The 21,694-nt window shown below is 39.3% G+C and overlaps 1 protein-coding gene and 1 long non-coding RNA gene across 5 annotated transcripts in view; both read left to right on the top strand.

Annotated features, from left to right (window-relative positions):
* The window catches only part of POU2F1 (POU class 2 homeobox 1), a 118,930-nt gene that overhangs the window by 8,791 nt on the left and 88,445 nt on the right, over positions 1-21,694 (top strand). The gene's annotated exons all lie outside the window — the stretch shown is intronic.
* On the top strand, positions 1,106-21,034 carry LOC115601580. Its single transcript, XR_003989400.1, has 3 exons — positions 1,106-1,417; positions 19,002-19,006; positions 21,022-21,034. It is a non-coding gene; the product is annotated as an uncharacterized LOC115601580 (long non-coding RNA).

Here is a 21,694-nt window from a genome sequence, read left to right as displayed (position 1 = left end):
AGCTTCTCTTTGGTTAGGATGGGGGTGCCCAAGTAAGGAAGACACCATCGCACCTATGCTGCCTGTTGAATTTTGCTAACTACTGTCCTAGAAAAATGGGTTGAAGTAGCAGCAGTAGTTGTAGGACAGACTTTGAGTCAAAGCTGTCAAATGAGGACACATCAGGTAGAAACCTGTAAACCATAAACCTGATTGTTTTCCGAAGTTGATTTTACTCAATTTTTGCAAAAGAACCAGATCTTCTAAAGTTGCAGAAATCTTTCATGTATCTGGTTTTAAACCAGCCTTTGCTTATCTCCCCCTTCCCCCCACTGTGTGTAAGCTTGTACAAAGAAGGACTAAGCAGGTCAGTTGCATGTTCTTCACCTCTGGCTCAGGCAAGTGCTGAGCTGCAAATTCTTTGCATTTGGGAATGTAATCAAAGCAACTATCCCTGGTTTTACACTCTTTCCTAGGTGTCTGCTGTCGGAGGAGGGTCAGGTAGACGTTGGGTCAGAGCCACTGTGTGATTTTTTTGGTGATTTTTAATCTCTTCCCCCCAAAAAAAACCACCAAAACACCAACCCCCCCAAACAAAAAACCCCAAACAAACAATCAAAAAACCAAACATCAGAAATCCCTCGCCTTCCCACTTATTTCTCAGTTCATCTTAAGTTTTGTATGTGGTTCTTTTCCTATCCTGAAGTGGTCAGGAAAGATTATGTTCCTTGTCTGCTCTGCACATTTTCGGCTCTGGGAAACATCAGAGAGGTTGCTCCAAGGGCTTTTCTCCAATTTCTAGTTCCCTACCAGGGAACTGGAGAACTGGAAGCTCCTTTTGTTGTCTTACTTTGTGAATATAAGGGAAGGGTAGAAGGTGGGTGTTAAGAATTCAGCCTCTGTTACTGCTTCATGGACAAGATCCACACCTGAGTGGCTTCTCAACTCCTGAAGACCCACTGAGGGTCTTGAGCATGTTTGAGAATTAGCTTACAGAAAGGAATTGCAGAAATCTGTGTTATTTTCAAGCTTATTTCAGTTCAAGACTATTCTTTTTCTCATTGCAGTGGGAGCAAACAAAGCTATGTATGCTTTACGTAGCATTGTTACATATTTACATAGCATACCTCCTCTTAGTTCTGAGAGATAAAGATGCTGTATTTTACCATGATACGATTTAATTTGATTTGGAACCTGCTTGCAACATGGTTGCACTTTATATGGTTCAGTTCAGTGGAGAAGAAGAGCCTTGTTCCAAATATGCTAAGGACTGGCTAAAGCTCAGTGCCATAAAACTTATTAAGAACATGCTTTAGTGTTCTGTGTTGGGAAAAACTACTGTATTATATCATTCTGAACATAGTTAAAATTTAAAATGGATCCGGGCACATCTTATAATCTATTTTAATAATATCCATAGTAAACATAACTGTAACAAGTAAACGTAAAGGACACAGCATCGTATTTGTGCTTATACACTTAATTTTTCAGTAATTGTGGATGATGAACTCTAAAACAGTGAAAAGGATTTGCTGTATGGAAGTTTGAATATAAAGGCATAAAACAGTAGAATAGTCGTTTAGCACCTGAAATCCCCTCGCCTTTCTCAGCTTGATTTGCTGGGGGAGAGTGGAGGGACAGGTAGTGTTTCTTGTGTTGCGGTGTCTCTAGTCAGGTTTGCAAGTGTTGTGGGCATCTCTAAGGATCCTATCAGAAAATTTTCAGTTGTTGCTTCTGTTACAATATTGATAAATGAATAATACAAGAAAAAATACCATGTACAAAGGTGGTCCACCGCTTACATCTTCTCATTCCCCTATCTAGCGTGAACAGAAGCAAAAGTTAGACTTAACAGAAGGACTGTTGGGGAAAACCTAATCCAGTAAGTTCATTTTAAAGTTACATAAAAAGCTCTCCAAAGTCTTGAGGCGATCCATGATTTTCTGTGTGCGCTCAGAGGAGACACATTAGTTGCTTAAGGGATCACATAATGTCAGTTTTACAAACAGCAAAATTAATTGCTGGCACAGTGGTATGGTTTTTTTTCATTACTTATTAAGTTATGATTTCATACGGTGTGGGTCAGAGCTAGAAATGCTGTGTTTACTAAGGAGGAAGGGAATGTCATTGCCGTTTGTCTTATATTTATGTCACAAACAGGTCTGTGAATTGTGTGATACAGACCCAGCAAGAAATTTATCCTCGGAATTGCAGAGAAGTTGAGAACTTTACATTTCTGATGTAACTTTCTTGAGGTTTTATCAACTTGCGTCTTCCAGTTTTCTGAGGTTGTGGCAGTTGTAGTAACTATTTTCAGTGTATTAGGATATATGCTTGTATAAACAAGCTGTTAGCACCAAAGGCAGCATCTGTTTCTAAAGTTCATAAGAATATGTGGAAGATTGTTTATTTCTTTACTTTTCGGTGGCAGGGAGTGGATTGACACACTAACAATTTCCCTAGAATGTGTTGTCAACTTACTGTAATCTCCCAAGTACACTTCATATTGTGGAAGGTTGGTTAAACTGGAGATTTTCATGGTGTCATTATTCAAGTAGTGATCATCATTCTTGGTTGTATGAAATAATACTAGAACACTGGAGACAGAAGTATATGGAATACAGCTGTCTGCTAATCATCTGTAACTGAAACTCATGTTATTGTTTGTATTCTCTGTCTAGTTCTCGCTTGTTGAGACAGTCTTTATACAGAGAGCAGGGACTGGAGAGGCAGATTACTTCAGTGCTTCTGTCCTTCTATGTACTTGGTAGCAATAGAGAAAGCGTCCAACAAGGGTGCAAAGCCAATATAGAAATGTGGTGCTCTTGTTTAGTTGGTAACTGGGGCAGTTTGGAGGTTTTTTCCTCTTTATTGAAGCTGAAAAACCACCCCATCAGTGGATACTGAAACTGTTCAGACACATTGACTGATTACGTATGATTGTGTGGGAGCGTTCTTTGGTCCAGCAGTAATTTATGGATTGCTCTTCAAGAAGCATGGATGTATCAAATAAACATACTTTACTATATAGTATGGTCTGTTAGAATGTGTTTTGAATTTGGCGCTAATCAACTGAGGTTGAACAGTGAGACACTGGCATTACTGACCTCCAACTCTTGACTTTCTTTGATTTGGCAGGTTATTATGAAGAAGCTAGTTTTCAGGTGTGTTTTCCTTCATGTGCCTTTGGCATACTGAGTGATTTATTTCAACGAATAGTTGAGATTGCAACAACAAATGTGGCATTTGTGCATTGTTAGTCACAAGCCCAATTGTGACCAGATGAATTGTCAAACGCTTACCTTTTTTTGGGAAAGATTGAATTTCTGAAGTTTTTGTATTTGTGAATGGTAAGGAGCTGCGAATAGCAGGTATTCCTCGTGTAAATAAAGGACTGTTTAGAGGAAAAGGGCTGATGTAATTATTTGCAAGAAAGCTGCTCTCCTTGTTCTCACAGCCCTGCAGGTCTGAAGCATTGCGCTTAGCAAGGACATATGAGAAACGCACACTGGTGTTTAAAGGCCCTGCTGGGGCAGTCCCTAAACAAAAGGAGTTGTGGGCTCTAAACGTGGAACATGTTCTTTATCAGTTTGTTCTGCTGCTTTGCCATAGTTCCAGTTTGACTGTCTGTCTGGCTTGTGGACATAAGAACCAGAAAACGTCTTTTGTATACGACTGCAATCATACGCATAGGAGAGGGAAACGCAAAGAGAAGAATTACCCTGCACTGGAAAAGCTGAGGAACACTGTGGAAGAAAACCCATCATTTTTTCAATTAGACTCCTTATCATGTGTATACTTTGTCAGACCTCTGTATGTGTGCCAGAGTGTTTAAAAAGTCTCACACCAGGTGACCAAAATAAGAGGCATTGAAAAGGCAATCTACTTGCAGTAATATCTTATTTCCTGTGCTGTTGACTAGATTTGTGTTTGAATAAGAACATTTATTTTGTGGCGGCACAGGTGCTCCTTGATTCTGCAGTGAAGGCAGTATTCTGTGCTTGATACTAGCTAGTTGCCGTGGCAACAATTATGATGTCATGAATTCAGTACAGTGACTTCACTGCAGTGTATTTTATCTTTATTCTCAGTTTTCTTCCCATCTTGCTAGCAAACCAAGCAGCATCTGTGTGTGATACTGCGACTTGTTTTCATTAGGTGATAATGATGACTGATAGCATCCCGATCTCTCTCTCAAAGTAACCCTAATTGCTGCTTACCTTGAAATTCACCCCAGGCTGGGAAACGGAGACCTTGCATTTTAATTTATCTAGCGCAAGAAGTTTGCTGATAGGAATGAAGAGGAAAATACTTTTTGTAGTCATTCAGATGTGATGCAGCTGAGAGAAATGTATATACTTTCAAACCTTAAAATGGGATAGTACCAGTGTCCTGTTATGGTGCTTCTCCCAGAATAATTTGTTCAATTCTGGCTTGCACTTCTTAGTCCTGTTCTTTTCCAAAGTAGGTGAAATGTTATCTTAGTCTCTTTTCAAGGCTCTGCTGACCTGCATATTGTACCAGGAAACTTCCTGCCCTTCAGCCTTCGGAAATGGTCAGTTGTTTTCTGCTCTCTGAGCACTTGCATTTATCACCGGGTTGTGCACCTCCATTTCACAGGTAGCACAGCTGATTGTTCAGTGCATGCTCTTACCCTGTCCTCCACTGCCTTCTGATAGTCAGAGAAGTATTTAGCATTCTTCCTATAATTTTAAAGTGATGCGACTTCCAAATTTAGCCCCAGTAAAAATGCCAATAAAAACACTGAGTTTAACTAGCCTGCATTTCTGCTGTTGACATAACTATGTGTCTGTTTAGAGCTGGCTTATTGGCTTAACTTAAAGGTTGCCTGAGAATTCTGGGTTATCTGATGTTACATTATCAATGAATAGCATGAAGTGTGTTAAAGTGGTATGCCAGCTATTTTTTGTAAGGGTTTTTTTTTTTTTTTGCTTCTGCAAGTAAAAAGTGCTTCACCTTTGGCTTAGTTTGACAAAGGTAGTTTCTGTGTGTAATAGGACCCAAGTATGTTGTTGTAAGTGTGCTGAAAGCCTTTCTAATAACAGGAAAAAATGTAGGATGTGCTGATTTCTTCCTGTGGCTTACTGCTGCCGCGATCATTTGCATTAAATTGTATTGAGCATATATCTATCAGTTTAGGTGAGGTTAGGATTAAATGACCTCTTCACATTTTTCTTCTTCTGAAGAAAGATGGAGACTTGAAAAGCACCCGCTAGCAAATGGGAGGGTGTCATGGACAGAATGTAAGGAAGATGAGAAACACAACAGGAAAATCAACGTTGCAGTTGTCTTTCTGCAGAAAAGGCAAAATATCCTGTGTAGCCTGTTACAGGTGAAAAGCATATCATGGAATTGAATTGCTGCAACTGGAGTTAAGAATATGTGAGTGTGATGGTTTTGTTAATGAGCTACTAACACGGAGCAAACTGCAAAATACTGTTGCAGGTACTGTTGTTCCCGTTACCTGAGTACCTGTGCTTGAGCATTTGCTGGTTTATGTTGGTAGCAGCTGTGCTTGGTAGTTTTGTACTAATAGGTACAAACGTGCTAGTGATGAGGTAGCTTGTGTTCAGTTCTCTAAAGGCTTTTTCAAAACTGCAGACATTTTTATCCTGCTGTAGCGCCTGTGCACATAGAGGATTTTATTAATTTAAGGGTACTGGTATGATTTGATAGCTAAAGCTTTTGGTCTTCATGCTAGGTTTATGTGATCCTCGGAGTAATCTGTTTATAATTTAGGTGTTGGGTTTTGTGTTTCTGCTCATTTCTAGACATGTAGATTTTCAAGATGTGATTGGACAAGGTGCTAGAGAATCTCATGTAGGCTCCCTTTTCCACAAGGTTGGACTGGACCCAGTGATCTTTTGAGGTTCCTTCCAACCTAGGATTCTAGGATTGAGCTGTTGGAAGAAATAGCAGCTTTCTTAATGGCAAACTGACATAACTGTACATGAAAAATTGCTAACTCGAAACTCTTTTTAGTCACGTGGAGATGAGATCATTCAGTTCCCAGCAGTGTTTGCATGAATGAATATTGTATTTAGAAATAATATTATGGCAGTTAATGCCAGACTGAATTTAAATCCAAATTGGAATTTAAATTCTCAATATGGAATTTAAAGTTCTGGGCTGCAGGTGTCTTGGCAATACAGATTCTTCTGAAGACGTGAAAGGGGAATATAGCGGTTTTTTGTAGAGGTTTAGTTACCTCTACAAAACCTCAGCATGGAAAATGAAGGAAAACTTGGTGTCCTGGGTTCCATTCCAAATGCCATGGAAAAATCAAAACTAAGTTTTGCTGTGCGAGTCCATGTTCTCTTTTATGAGTGGATGGGCATACGGACTATCTGCAGTTCCCAGATCAGAAAGGAACCTACTTCCCTTTTTCAAACTTGACATTTAAGAGAATGGGATGATAATGTGTGTGTGGGGAGCAACAACAAGAAAACACTACCACCCCATCCCATACCAACTGTTTTCTTTTAGCACTGTTACATGAAACAAGCTCAACATTCAGTGCTGTCTTTTGTTCTACTCCAAATTCTTTTATGAGAACCAGTTTTGTTCTTGCCCAATGGCACTCGGAAAATAAATAAGCTAATTGGAATTGTCTCAGTGCTGTTGCCTCTACTTAAAAATACAGCATAACGCCAAGGTAGTACGTTAACTCCTAGTTCATATTACAGGCTTCTACGTGCTTTGTTTGAGCAGAGAGACTAGAACTTGTCTTCTGAGTTGTCACCGATACTGGTAGTGCATGGAAGAATGGCAGTATTGTTGGAAGTATGGCAAAGTAAGTAGCTTGCATTTCAGGATACAGTGGCACATAGTGGTTGGAGTTTGTGTTTGTTCAGGGGCTATGACTAATGGTGGTGTTTTGGTACTTTTTTTGGTTGCAGCTTTAAAGACTTTTTCTCCAGGCCAGCAGCTTCAACAGGATTTCAGTGAAAAGAGTTTGGATGGGTCATGTTTGGATGGGTCACCTTGCAGTGCCTGCTTCACAGCCCAGAGCCAAATTTGGTTCAGAATCTGAGTGTATGAAAGGAAATAACAGAAGAAAGTGAAGGTTTGAAGGGCTGCTTCCTAATGTAGAAAGGTTAGGAGGCTGGAAATGCCGGGGAGGTGTTTCAGGGACAGCACCCGGTGAAAAGCTGAACTTCTAAACTTGGTCTTGGTCAGGGGGCCCTTCTGACCTATTAACCTGTCAATGGGTTCATCTGTCATCATTGTGAATATCAGATGACCTTACCCACTGCTGCTTCCAGTCTGCTGGGGAAGGCTATAAACAGCATCACAGGTAGACTCACACCTTTTTAGTTGTGCCCTGTCCTCTAACCGAAACTTTGTCTTCAGAGGACAGGGTTTTATTGGCTTCATAAATTGCTACATCTCTTGCAAGGACCTATATAGAAAATTCTATGTATCATCTTTCAAAGCAGTGAGGGTTTGAAATTTCATGTTTTGAAAGCAATCAGGAGAATCTTCATCGGTACAGGGGAGCTGGCCTTAAAAAGCATATACTAAAATTGTTATAGCTGGGCTTTGCAGAAAACGTCCTGCTTTAATTGGGTGCCATGTGGAAACCTCCATGACAAATGTGTAAGTGGAGATAGGCGATTCCTGCACGCACCTTGCTCCGCGCTGGGAGCAGTGCTGTGGGGTGCTGGGTGACATGGTTACCTTGGCCTCAGCAGGCTGCCTGGCTCCCTTTCTCTGCAGCTCTGATTCACATTACCCAGCAGTCCTTGTGCTTTGCTATGATCAAACGATACAGCCCTCACGGAAAAATGTGCTACTCAAAGCTCTGTGTGGCTCCTGTAGCCAACTTGATCTATACAATGGGAAATAGGAAAGCCTTCTTTATCTGATTAAACAGCCGACTTTGGCATGAAATCTCCTTTTTAATATCAACTTGCTGGAAGTGCTATGACAATAAAAATGCCTTTTTTCTTTCTTTTTTTTCCCTCTTGTTGGGAAAGCAAAAAAAATTGACACTTCCTCGTTTCATGTATCACTGCCAGAGCATTCTCTGACATTCTTTGAGTTTAATCATCAGATGTGATACCCTAGTTGTACTTAAGCACATAACTTTTCAACTCTATTAACTGCCAGCATCTGTGCCACATGAGGCTTTTTTTCATGGTGACCTCAACTATTGTTTCTTCTTGCTTGCTATATTGGCGTTAAATGAATCAATAATAAAATGAATCATGTTTCAACAATAATCATTAAATTACAGACATCAAATCATCAGTTTGGGAGATTACTGTGTCTGCTTTAATAGTGAAACATTACCTTGCACGCAGAAATCTGCAAGTCTGGTAGACTTTCTTTAAAAAATGGGGATTCTTTTTCAGCAGTTCCTTCTTGAAGAGTTTTCCTGTCCTTTTGGCACTAAGTTGTGATTTTACTGAAATAAACATACCATTAGTGGTTGAAATACTGTGATACCATGCATGTTATTTAGTTCGATAAAGTTGTCTGTATAAATACAAATATAAATAAAAGTAGGTTAACTGTCTTCCCCCCCCAAAGAGCTCTATGAATACATCCCTAACTGATTTGAACCTACTGAGGCTTCCTCTACAGTCAGTGTAGGTGATGACTCAGGTGGTCAGGTTTGACTTTTGTTTCAAATCGGAGGCATGAAGCAGTCAGTGCTCCTTGTGTATCCAGATTACCATGCATGTGTTAATGAAATTTCAAAGATCAGTCTGCATTCTGTATTATTGTAAATGAAAACCACTGGTGATAGCTTAGCATAAGATGGCACCGTTTAATGATGTTAGGTGATCCAATTTTTAACGTGCTGCCTTTGCAGCAAAATGTAGGCTGCAAATAGAGTAAGAGAGTAGTAAATAAGAGAAAGGAAAGGCTAATTTCAGTAACCCAGCAACAGCTTTTATGATCAGACTTGTTGGTTTCTGTTTTTACTTTCTCTAAATAAGTTTGGGTTTGGGGGGCTTAGGAAAGGAGCTATTTTTACGCCCTTTCTCTGTCTTGCTTAAGATTCTCTCCTTGCTTACCAAACACACACATACTTACTTCTGCAGTGCTGTGGCGGAGAAAAGATTTGGGCGAAAGGGATAGGAAGCACAAAGGCAGGGAAAAATAAGCCATTAGAAACTGTTTGGAGAAAGATCTATCAGGAAAAGAACAGCTCAATAGGAAAATACTCCGCATATTCTTTTTCTTTATGAATAGTGCACCATGTGGGTGAACTTAAAATCTATGTCTGTGGTGTAGTAAATGTAAAGAGATACTTGCCTGGTTGTAATTGCAGAGTATTGTTGGAGTAAATGCTTCTTGAGCGAAAAGTCACAAACAGTCAAGGAGAAATCTTATGATCAGTGGACTTGCTCTTCTGTCATTCAGTTACCTATTATCATGTAATTAAAAAAGAGCAGTCGGAGTAAGTGCAACGATCAAAAGTAACACAACCTCAAGATTTTTGGCAGAGATTGGCATTTCTGGCTCCCCAGGTTTGTGGTGTTTTCATTGGCTTCTCCTTCTTGGATAGCATTGATGGAGTAGAATAAAATGATGTTGTTTACAATAAACGCTATCTTTCATATGTAGACAGCAACAACTAATTATAGGATGAGAGTAATAAACATATAAGGTTGACGTCTATCTAGTCAGATTGAAGTATCCTTGAAATGTTCTCTTTAAAACAGTCTCTTTAAAACAGCCGCTACGGCAGAGATAACGGCATTTATTGGGCTCTGAGAGGATCACAAGGTTCCATATGTGATTTCCAGGGATGATTTCAGTTCTGAGTACAGGTAGAGCATTGTGCATGTGGCAGATCTCTTTTGAGATAAAGGAATTTCCTTTACCGTCATGTTTTACTAAATGCACATACATTATAATGGTTTTGTTCTTTGATCCAGAATGAAATTAAAATCTAGAGGCTACACAACTCGAGTGCTTGAGCTCACTTGGCAGGTTCATATTTTAATTTGTGCAGCATCTACAAGAGGCAGAAGGCAAACAGACCCTTAGGAAGAAAACAGGCATGTCTGATATTTTCTGTTCCAGAACCTTTGCTTGAGAAGGTGTATTGGGTTTATTTCCTTTTTAGATTTTAAAAAAGCTATCCTGAACACTCGACTGTTTAAATGCTACTATGATGTGCTGCTGCAGAGGCGTTTTCCTTTCATGCTGCTTTCATTCAATAAGATGCGCATTTTTTCAGTGTAAATGAACTCACATTCAGTAGTGCAATTGATGAATTCTTTTTTTCTTCCTGCTGTAACACTGGCAAGCAGTTCAGTTCATCCAGGTGTCAGTGCTTTTAGTTGTGTGATCAGAATTTTCTAATGAGGGGAGGAAACGGTAAGAACTGGTTTGAAATCACTTTTTAAGTTCCGAAAAGAAAAAAGAAAGGAAAGCCATCTAAAATTAACAGCTGGAGTATTTTATTCTTTATGGCCTTTCAGAAGGGAAAGAATAGAGATGGGGGCTTTTTTGGCTTGTATGAGTGAAACCTTACACAGTTTTCTGCTCATTTTTCCTCTCATGTTCACCCTTCATCTTGATCATAGAAATGTAATTCCTCTTCTGATGACTTTCCTCTGAGGTTTGTCCTCTGTGACGCAAACTTGGCGTGGTTGACACAATCTGATTCTATTCAGTTTTGCTTCCCCCCCCCATTTGGTTAATTAACTGTAATGGTCTTTTTAGAGAACTTATTTTTGCCTTTACCTTTTTTATTCTTTCTTTGTTTTTCCTAAAGCCCAAGTAGATTGAAAGCAAAACTAAAGCCATGACAAGAGGTTGCAGGGTATGTAGAGGACAGATGCCTGTACAAGGGCACTCCAGCCACCCTGTGAGTAAAAAGCTTGAGTGCAATATGTATTGCTAGGCTTCAGTTATTGTTTTCTTTTGGCAATGGGGAGGGGGGATTGATAATGTTCTAAATAAACTTTTGGCTTGGTCTCCTTTTTTCTGTTAAAATGCTTCTACCCGGAGTAATTTTTATTTTCTTTTCTTCCTCCCTTTCTCCTTCCCCAAGCCCCCAAGGCAGAAGTGAGAAACCCTGTAACCATCCAGGTGTGCAGGATCAGATGTGAAAAACTTTGTACCCAAAGTGGTTGGTTCCAGACTGTGCTCATTGGTCTTAAGAGTGATTGACTCTTTCACCTATGATATTGAAGAGAGTGGAACAGTGCTAGATCACAGTACTGGGATAATTTTTTTGCTTGAAAGACATTGTTTTCTCTAAAAAGTACCAGAAGAGCTTGTTTCTAGCTACAGAATACTTGTATCCCGCTTGCAGCGACTTCACTTTTTAAGCTTTATTAAGGTCCACTTGGACAACACAGGGATATCACGCTCCTGGTAGGCAACTCTGATTTGTGTGTAGTGAGTCACTGAGCAGTTCAGGCAGATGATGGCCATCGTGTAGATAGTGTCTTTTCCTAAAGCCAGTTTATTTGATGACTTTGAGCAGTAGCACTGATGTGTGTTCTGCTTATAACTGAGTAAAAAGTGTTTTGAAATGGGAATTGGGACAGGAAGGTGCGTAATACCTACTGTCACTTCTAGACACAAGAAAGTTCTCCAGACACAGGCTGGCCAGATAAGGATAGATGGTACAGTTTACAGAGACTCAATCACAGGAAAAACCCCATGCTAGCCAGGCTGCTTGTAGCATTGATGCTTTCAGTGAGCAGAAACCAATGTTTGGCATATGAAGTCTTATGAATGTTTGACTTGAAAGGGTAGTCCAAGTATACAGTAATAAAAGCCTATTTTGTATTTATAGTGTTCTAGCAGGGAAGTTTTTTTTGCTCTTAAAGTCTCTGTAGGAATAGAGTCTGTAAATATTGGGATTGTAAACTGGCGGCAGGAATTGTAAACTGGCAACACAGCAAAAAGCTGCAGTTGAGTGCCAGAGCTTATATTTGTAGTAAAAACAGATTTTCATATGTCTTTGCTGCAAAATGGGGCCTTCTGATATTTAAAACAGTAATTTTGAAATGCCCTTCTGTGGGTTTTCAGATGATGGCAGTTAGATCACCTTTCAATCGAGTAGCAATTCAAAGGTACTCTTTTTCTTCCTGAAGTCTTGAATGTGAAGCTAATACTGCAAGAATACAGCTCTGCTTGTTAGAGGAGTTTTATCCATATGACATGCTTTTATGCAAGGTAAAACTGAATGGGCAAATATTAAGAAATTATATAGCACTTCCTAACTTTCTGCCTGAGAATCCAGCTCTTGGTGCCTGCTGTTCTGTCTCAAGGCTACCATAATCAACAATCCTCATGTGCAGAGGAAATGAATACTCTCTGAACTCTTTTTCCATTCAGTAGGGTGTCATCTGTTCTGTGGAAAGACTGCTTGACCCTATACAACAAATATTTAATGTGCTGTTTAACAGCAACTGAGGGGAAATTGTATCACAAGGTAAAGAACTGTCCTTATATGAAGTAGCCATAGTTCCAATTACTTTTTTCTTTCAGAATGGGGAACTTGTAATTACAAAACTTCGGCTTGGCTTCCTTCAACACTGTGAAGTGAATGGGTCTAATCCAGCAACAATATTAACTACACAGTTGCTCTTCAACTGAAAGGAGAATGTGTTTTTACCTGTAATATCTTGAATTAATTTAATGACATTATGACAGTAACAGAGGGTCTAGGAATGCTATTAGAATTCATTTATAGATAAAAACTTATTTTTGCATGGAGGTCATGGGGAACAGCATGTCTGTTCATCAGGATTCTGGTGAAACTCGAGTGTTTATATGAAGGAAGGAATGAAAGCTGGTAATGGGATGAGTAGGGATACTTACAGATTCCTTTGTAGCACTGTTCAACAGTACTAGACATAAAAAGAAGTTGGATATTATCTTGTCCAAATCGTAAGTTTTATGTGCTAGTGGAAATTTGCTGAAAGCTGAAAAATTGTCTTTCAAAGGGGCATAATAAACCCAAAGTCTCAGCATTGTCTTTCTGCTTTCTAAGCCAGAGACTTCCAGGTCTCTGAGCTTTGATGTTGGAGCCAGCGATGGAGAGGCGCTACCTATTGCAGGAGCACTGCAGCTCTTGGCCTGTAGCCATCATCACCAAATTTTAATTTTATTGTTGGTTAGGGATTCCTTTGTCTCAGCTGAAATTCCTGGAGGGGGGATTGTTTCATAAGTATTAGCAGATATTCCCTTTTTCCCTTGAACAAAATTCTGCCCTGAGGTGTTGCTGTGTTTTCCCTACATTAAGTCTGCACGCGTTCAGTTTGCGCATATTCACCTAAAGGTATTTCATATACATAATGTACTCTCTATTTGAGGTTTTGAGTGTTCTGAGATATGAAATAAGAAAACCAGTTCAATGGGATAACTACCACTGTTAACTGAGGAGCAAACAAGGAAGATGTATTAAAAGAAAGAGTTTCCAATGTTGTTTTGGCAATAAACTTGTGTGTTGATGGAGCAAGGGAAACTGAGATACTAGGTTCCATAGCAAAGCAAAACATAAAATAAAATAAAATCCTTAAATTAAGGGTTGATTACTAAGTAAAATGTTAGTATGCTACTTTAAAAGATGTTAATGTGAGTAAATTGAGAGAAGGAGAGAGAAGAAAAGAGGAGGCTGGGACTTCAGAGATTTTTCACTGGTTTATACTGCCTCCAAATGGTAGTTTAAGCAAGTTTCCTAGCTTACATGTTCCTCAGTTTCTCAAATTGTAGGGTTTTGATTTGCTTTCACTTTTTTCAAGTAAAAAACAAAAGAAAGACAAACAAAGACCAAACAAAAAACCCACCCCTAAATCAAACTCCCAGATAGTAAAAATTTCTATGCCTTGTTGGGTGCTTTGCAGTTTTAATGTTTGGGATGTATTTTGCAATCAATAGATAAAATATACTGAATAAATGTACAGTAATAGATAATTAGGTTTTCCCTTCTTAGAAACATGGAATGATGGAATGGTTTGGGTTGGAAAGGACCTTCAAGATCATCCAGTTCCAACCCCCTGCCATGGGCAGGGACACCTCACACTAGACCATGTCGCCCAAGGCTCTGTCCAACCTGGCCTTGAACACTGCCACGGATGGAGCATTTGCCACTTCTCTGGGCACCCTGTGCCAGCGCCTCAGCACCCTCACAGGGAAGAACTTCTTCCTTATATGCAACCTGAACTTCCCCTAATATTTCAATTAAGTAATTGAGTAAGTAATCCCTAATGTTGCCCCACTAAAAAAAGAAAGAGGTTCTTCTGAGCAGGTACGGCTCAATACACAAAGGTATGTTCTTCTGCCCAAGAAATGCCAAGTGTCTTGAATTTAATGTTTAGATTCAGATTTTTTTTTCTCCCTGAATCCCCAGTCTGCTTTATATTATTCCATATTCAATTTGTAGTTTTCAGAGTGTTATTCAAGCTACAATAACCCTGTGCAGCATTTGGCTTTTATTGCAGTGTGTGTTCAGGCTTTGGTCTTGTGATTGCTGTCAAATACCTGCATTGTGCTATTCGGTTAGCTTTGGATAGTTCTCTTGGATATTTTGGAGCTCACTAACACTTCAAGATCACAGGTGTAGTAATCCAGCACTGATGGCAGAAATCTATTTGTTTTGAATTCTCAAAAATAAGAATTGGTAAAGAATAGAAAAGTACAGCTACTAAGAATGCTTTGGCTCTGTTACACCAGGTTCCTGAAAAAGAAATGCCATGCAAATAGAGACGCTATTGTAGCAGCATGCTTCTCTAACTGAGTTAATAGTGAGTGCTCTTAAGAGCATCCTTCATTATTAATGCAAATCAGTTACTAATATATGGGCACAGCTAAGTGAGGAGTGACCAGCAGTGCATTGCAAAAGGTATGCAATGGTCAGAAGGACTTAAGGAACACTCTTCCTAGATGGCATTTGTAAACTGCCTGCTATGAGCAGCTGCTTTTGTGAAGCAATAATCATGTATTTGCAATATCTTAATCAGGTGCCGTTAGAATGAAGATGGTGTCAAATGCCATTTCAGTATGGTAAAATAAGGTGGAAAAAATGGAGAGGAAATGAGTCGGTCTTTGTTTAAACACCCATTAGTTCATGGTGCACAACGCCTTGTCATGAGGGAAGTTGTTCCTTCTACTTTAGTTTCCTTTATGAGCCTCCTGGCTTCTCTAAAATAAGCATGAAGGGTGTTTTTAGTTGCCATGGAAGTTGTGTTGTGCCGAGACAAGAAGCAGACTCTTCTAGTAATTTTAAAGGAGATATCAGGGAGATAGTGTTCTTCTGGTGCGAAAAATAGAATGTGGTGTTATCAAGATGTGGTAAAACAATATGTAGGTTTTTAGCACCATTTAACTAAAGCTTTCAGATTACACTGAAGCCATAGGTCTCAATGCTGCTGTTTTCATAAGCCTGATTTGTTTGTTTGTGGTAAGGATGAGGTTCCTTGTTTTTCTGCCTTATAGGATTTGGGAAGCTTATGTAAACTCCTCAGCAGAGTTTGAGACTACTCGACAGGTTGTACTCTATATGGACCAAACCGTACCTTTTTTGGGGGACAGAAGTGCTAACTAATCCCGTGTTTGTGTAAGCAGTAGGGTATCCACCTCTGTCATTCAAACAATAGCTTCTCTTTTTCCAGCAGCAGCAGCTGCTGTGAGAGAAGGATGGGGAGGCCAAAAACAAGGAGGGCTTACAGCTTGCAAAGCTGGAGATGGGTGGCACTGTTGCCTTAGGGAGAACTCATGCAGCAACTGCCTGGTGTTTTCTGACTTTCAGTAGCAGGTCTGTGTCTGGGTAAGAATATATGTATCAGAAAAGCTGAGCTGCCAAGGCAGTATTTCCTTCTTTATGAGACATTCTTACCTTACTGAAAAAGTTGCAAAGATGGGAATAGCCATTGGCCATTTTGTTTGACCACACTGTTTTTATACTGACTTTTGAACTAACAAATCTTGGAAGAAGAAATAACTAAACTGGCTTAATATTGCTGCAAAATCTCATGTTCATTCAGGACTTACTAATTAACAAAGTGCCAGAAAATGGGAGCAGGTAGAGCAAATGTAAGTATGCTTCTGCTCAACTGCAGAAAAGGACAGATTATATCCCCCAAATCTGCCTCCATGGAACATACTATTTTATAAAAGTATAGTGAGAGCGGGTGGAAAAGACGTGCATGTATGGCACCTATCAGGTAAACACAGCTTGATGCAGGCATATATGAGTATCGAGGGGTACTAATAGAGCAATGATAGAATCTGTCGTGTTACAGTGTCTTGTACCAACCAAGTTTGAGGGGTTTGTATTTTGATGGAGATGTCCCTACTTTCTTTTTCTCTTGATGGTCTGTTTCTGAAGATAGGTTTTATCTATGCTGTGGCTCCTGTAATCACACTGGCTCTTAAATCCTGCAGAAATGTTATCTCTAGTGCAGTTTCAAGTTGCAGTTTATCTGATATCTGCCCCCTGCTGAAGGGGATCCCCTTACCTTTGACTCTAAGTTTTTATACCTTTCTTCCCCAAGTGTTTTGATTTGTAATTGAACAATTAAAATCTAGCTGGTTTAATTTGCTGATAGAGTGGAAATCTATCCCTCTTCTCAGGGCTGATTTTCCTCTGTATCAGCTAGGGGAACCAATTCCCATGATGACACGTAGTAACTATCTAACAAATAGTGGAAGCAGTGGGAGCATTTGCTCTTTGGGGAAACCTGGTCCCTTCACTTCGTATTTGTGCAGCTAACTACACCTTGGTTTACCTGTTTTGGGGAGCTATGGCACCAGTATATTGGCCAGCTCTGTGGTGGTTTATTTCTATGTTTCCATGCCCATCCAGTATTTCTTTTATTCGTGGTGCCACCTAACCACCACTTAGCTTCTGCTAGATTGATTCTTGCTGCCGCTTGCTAGGCAAGTGCAGTGGTAGGGTCAAGTGTACAGACATCGGGAGAGGATGGCAAGTCAAGAACTTTGTATAATAAGCTGGTTTTATTTTGGTTTAGAACGATGCTGTTTCTGGTCTGCTTGAGGTTCTCTGTAAAGAAGCAATTGGTATTAAGTATCTTTGGAATGAAGAAATGTTTTGCCTGATTTCTTCCCATTTTGGTTTGATTTTGTACTTCTGCTTTTTCTACAGACACCAGTAGGAAGCCTAGAGTCCATACTCATTCATCTTTTGAGGCTGTGGTTTGATTAGGGAAGAATATCAGAAAAGTAAAAAGAGGGTGAGAACATGCAGGGATGATGATTATGGTGATGATAATGACAATGATTATTAGTTTGGTTTGGTTTTTTTTACTACTTATTGTGGGTCTAGAATAGCCCTGAAATCTCATGTACTTAAAGCAAGATAAAAACCCCCTGGTTTCGGTAGTGTGGCAACATTTCTGGAGACGTTCTCTGGAGTATTCCCAGTGGACATGCACAATTAAAGAAGTAGTTTAAGATAGAATACATAATCTAAATAGTGACTTCTAGAATAGAAAGCTTCTAGACAGGTGATTGCTGTGCACGTCACAGGAGAAGGAAGACTGTATGAAAGCTACTATTTATACAGTAGACACATTCCCTGTCTGCATCACCAGATGCTTGTGACAGGTATTGTGTGAGATTTTTGGGCGGCAAAGGTAAAATTTTCCATCAAAGAAAAAAGTGTGGAGGCAAACAAGTTCCAAGAGAAGACAAAAGACTCTTTGGCTTCAACTCTTTTATCCAAAATCACGTTACTAATGATCTCAAATATTTTACATTTCTCTAATTAGTACATCGGAAGCTTTTCACTGTTGGCTGCTTTATATGGCTGTCAGTATTCAAAATGTTTTATAAATTTAATTAAAACTCAGACCCTCCTGGTGCACAAAACAGATTGAATTTTTATTTTCAATTACTGAAATTGCTCTGTAAGCTCTTTATTTCCATCTTTTTTCGCTTCTACTCAGTATCTATAATCTGAAATGGATTCAGTCTAGCTTGTAAAGTTGACATAATAGGTACAAGTTCTATAATTTTCTCTAGTGGAATTTCCCTCCCCACCAACCAACAAACCAAACCAACCAAAAAACAACAAACAAAAATTCACCATAATTATTTCAGAAAACACTGTTCTTAATAATAGCAAACAGGCTTGTGAAAAAGAAACATTTCTACCAATTTTATTTTCATGGTGTTTCCCAGGTTACCTTACAGGTAGTGTAATAGGTTATAAATGTGCTGCTGATGTGAGACAGAAACCTCACTATGAAGCAGAGTGACAGCTGAGCCCTGCTATGTCAGTGGCTGCACTGGCAATCGTCTGCTGGTCAGTTCATAAGCATGCATTTTGGTATCCTTTCCATAGTCTAATTGTGCCTTTGGACTTTAAAATTAACCTTGTGCAGGCTTATTAAAATACATATCGTTAGAAACAGATGCACTTTAGTGCAGTCTAAATTTGAAATACAGTCCTATTTGAAAAAGGAAGCAAAGTGTTTTAAGTTTTGGAATGATTTTAAAAATGTTGATGTTGGGTGCCTTTTTGATTCAGATGAAGAAAAAAGATCTCTTCTCAAATTAGAATACCGAGTAATGGAAAGAGCATTATCAAATAGGAAAGTTACATTATGGATTTACTTTCTGCTCTCTGGAAATAGTGTGCTGTAGGTAGGTGCTTATGTTGTCAGAGTATAATCAGGACAGAGATAGGTTAATTGTTGATAAGGGACAACTGAAGATTAAAAATATTTTTATTGAATTAATTTAAATAACTATTAATAATTTATTGTGATACTGACACATAAATCTCTCTACATTTTGCAATGTCATATCTTATTATGAGTACAATTGGCAAACATTTTCAGTATATACATCATAGATAAAAATCCACAAAGGAATATATAAATTATGTGCAAGTAGTTGCCGCACAGCATTGCGGGGAGGAAGTGGTCTAGCAGGCAAAAAAAAAGATGCTTGAGAAGTGCAGTCTGCTGTTATGAATTATTTCATATAAATATTGCCTATGGCATGGATATTTAAAGAGGGTGAAAAGCCGAATATATTACAAGAGCTAATATTAGCTGCCGTTGGGGAGCTATTGGAGCATGCTCAAGCAATTCAAAGAGGAGGGGACCGAACTTGGAAGCCTGTCTTGGATACACCCTAATGTTTTTATTTTAGATAACCGAGTTCAAGCTACTTTGTCTTTTGAAGAATTAACATGCGGTGACAGTCGTTATAAATAACGACGAGGAGTTTTTTGAGGAGCCCATGGCTTTGCACGGGGCGAGCGGCGCAGCCTTGCATCCTGCCGAGGAGATGGGCTCGGTGTTCCTTGTCAGGGAGCTAGCCCCGCAGATGGCGCTGGCTGCTCCGGCGCTCGGCTGCTGTCCGAGCAGCAATCGCTGTGCTGGGAATTCTGATGGGGCTGTGGAGAAAATGTATGCTTTCAGGTGACTGCTGGAAACCAGATGTTTTTGATAAGATTTTGATAAATGTATGGGGATCTATTGAGAATAAGATTTAACATGAAAATAAATAAAAAGCACCCAGGGGAGTAATTCTATTTTATTTATATTCCTTAGCTCAGATGGATTGATTTTTTATAATTTTTGTTCCGTTCCTTTCTTCTAGCTTTCTTAATAAGAGCGTTGGACAATTTATCCCCATGATGAAATTATATGAAATGTTTTCTGCCCTTTTTTTTTGAATCTAAAACCTTCAGCAATGCATGCAGCACAACTGAATTTTCAAAGGAAAACTCTTTGAAGTCCTTTTTTCTTTTTTCTTTCTTTGTGTCTCTGTCTCCCCCTTTCTCCATCTCTCCCCCCCTCCTTCTCTCTGTCTGTCAAGTTCAAGAGCAGCTCAGATGCCATGAATTAAGTGAAGCACAAAAGGGGAAAAGGAGACCCTTTTGAAGAACAAAGGCCTCCCATTAGGCCGCCGTGTTCTTTCTCTGACCAAAATTGCTCCCTACATGGTTTTTATTGCTGTCCACATGCTTGGCACATAAGGTAAATACAGTAGGACCCTCGTTACCTCACACTCTCTTCCTCTTCCCTCTTCAATAAATGTTTTGTCTCTTTGATGTCCCTAGTAATTCTTATACTGATTGTTCCCACCCTCATAAAAGCCCCAGGGGTAGTCATGGTGGTGGACAGCATTAGATACTGTGTAAATGCTTCCAGAAAAGAAGACAAACTGCAGCCAAAGAATTTATTTCAGGTGGAAGAGAATGGGAAGGAAATACAGATGTTTTCTTTTCTTCTCAACGTGTTGCCTCTCTGCCCCAGCTACAGTTACATATCTCGGGGAAGCTGATAATTTCTTCCTGTTTGTTGCAGAAACAAACAAGGAAATAGGGCCAAATCCGAGCTAGGAGGAAATGCATGCCACAAGATGCGCTACAGAAATCTCTCAAGCCTTCATGATTATTTATTTATCTTTATGTTTTGGACAGTGATCTGCTCCAGAGTTCTGGTGAAAAGTACCAGCTGAGGTTCATTCCTAGGTAAACGTAAAATGTGAACTTTGTAGTGTGCACCTTTTTAGGAGAAATCAGTCACTGAATAGCATCCATATATACTGAAATGTCCGCATGCATATAAAACCCCTGAAACCAGTGTAAACCACAATCTTAAGCCTAAAATTGCAACTAAACTTTTTATTACTTAAATGACAGAATTTGCTAATAGCTTAAAACACATCTTTAGGGGGGTTGATTTTTCTAAGAGAGTCTTGAAAGGTGAAAATAATCGACGTGGGATAGCATAATCCATGCCTAAGTTGTCTGGAAACTGTAAAGCATACAAGTATTTCTTGGAATTTGGAATCTATGTTATCCCAACTTATTATTTCCAAATAAATTATTTTCAAGGATATCTGTTTGGTTTGGTATTTGTGCTTGCTTTCATCTTCTAGTTCTGCATTTTTACTGACATGAAGTAATATGTTAGCTTGTGTAACACAGTTAAATATGCTATGATCAACAGAACATCTCCTGCTATTTTTATTTTTTGGCACTGCTCCTTAATGCTACCACCTCACCTCTTGGAGTATGTGCTTTTATTGACTGTATAGTTATGAACATAGTAATTCCAGAGAAAATGTCAACAAGGCTATTTAAAGAAAGAACAATTACCCTTATCAGTCTATCCTGGAGATTACAAGGGAAGGAAAATCCACCTTGAAATATGACTTTTTATGGCAAGTTTGATCCCCCCCATGTTGATCATGTTGCATAAGAAATTTTACAATAAATTTTATTGATTATAGTCAGATTTTTCCTCACTCTGTATGTGAGCCAACTTCTACACATCTCCTTCCCCGCAAAGGAATTAAACTCGCTTCCCCATCCACTTGTAATTGGTTTCCTTAGCTTCCTGCTGTGTGTGTGTGTGGGGGTGATGCTGGCATTTAATGAACTTTCAGTATATAATTGGCTTATTTTGATCCATATTTTATGCAAGAATGGATTGTCTAAAATGGAAGCTGTAACTTCAGGTGTTCTGGTAGAATATTGCAAGGTAGCAATAGTACATCTACTTGTAGTAGATGTGGATGCTGTGATTAATGGCGGTGGCTACAGCTGCCTGGGTATGGAAGATGAACCTTTGTTCTGTCTTCCCCCTCCTTCTCACCATGCACCATTTGTCATGTAGCCTCTCCTGTTGTCATTTAACCTATGTCCTCTTACTCCATCATGCAGCTGGACCTGTAGTCATCTTCCCCAGCCTCACAAATGGAGCCAAACCCTCCCTCCCCATCTGCCCAC

Source organism: Strigops habroptila, chromosome 2, assembly GCF_004027225.2.
Source record: "Strigops habroptila isolate Jane chromosome 2, bStrHab1.2.pri, whole genome shotgun sequence".
NCBI lineage: Eukaryota > Metazoa > Chordata > Aves > Psittaciformes > Psittacidae > Strigops > Strigops habroptila.
Note: the sequence above shows the minus strand (reverse complement) of the source record. Positions and strands in the feature narration are given on the sequence as shown.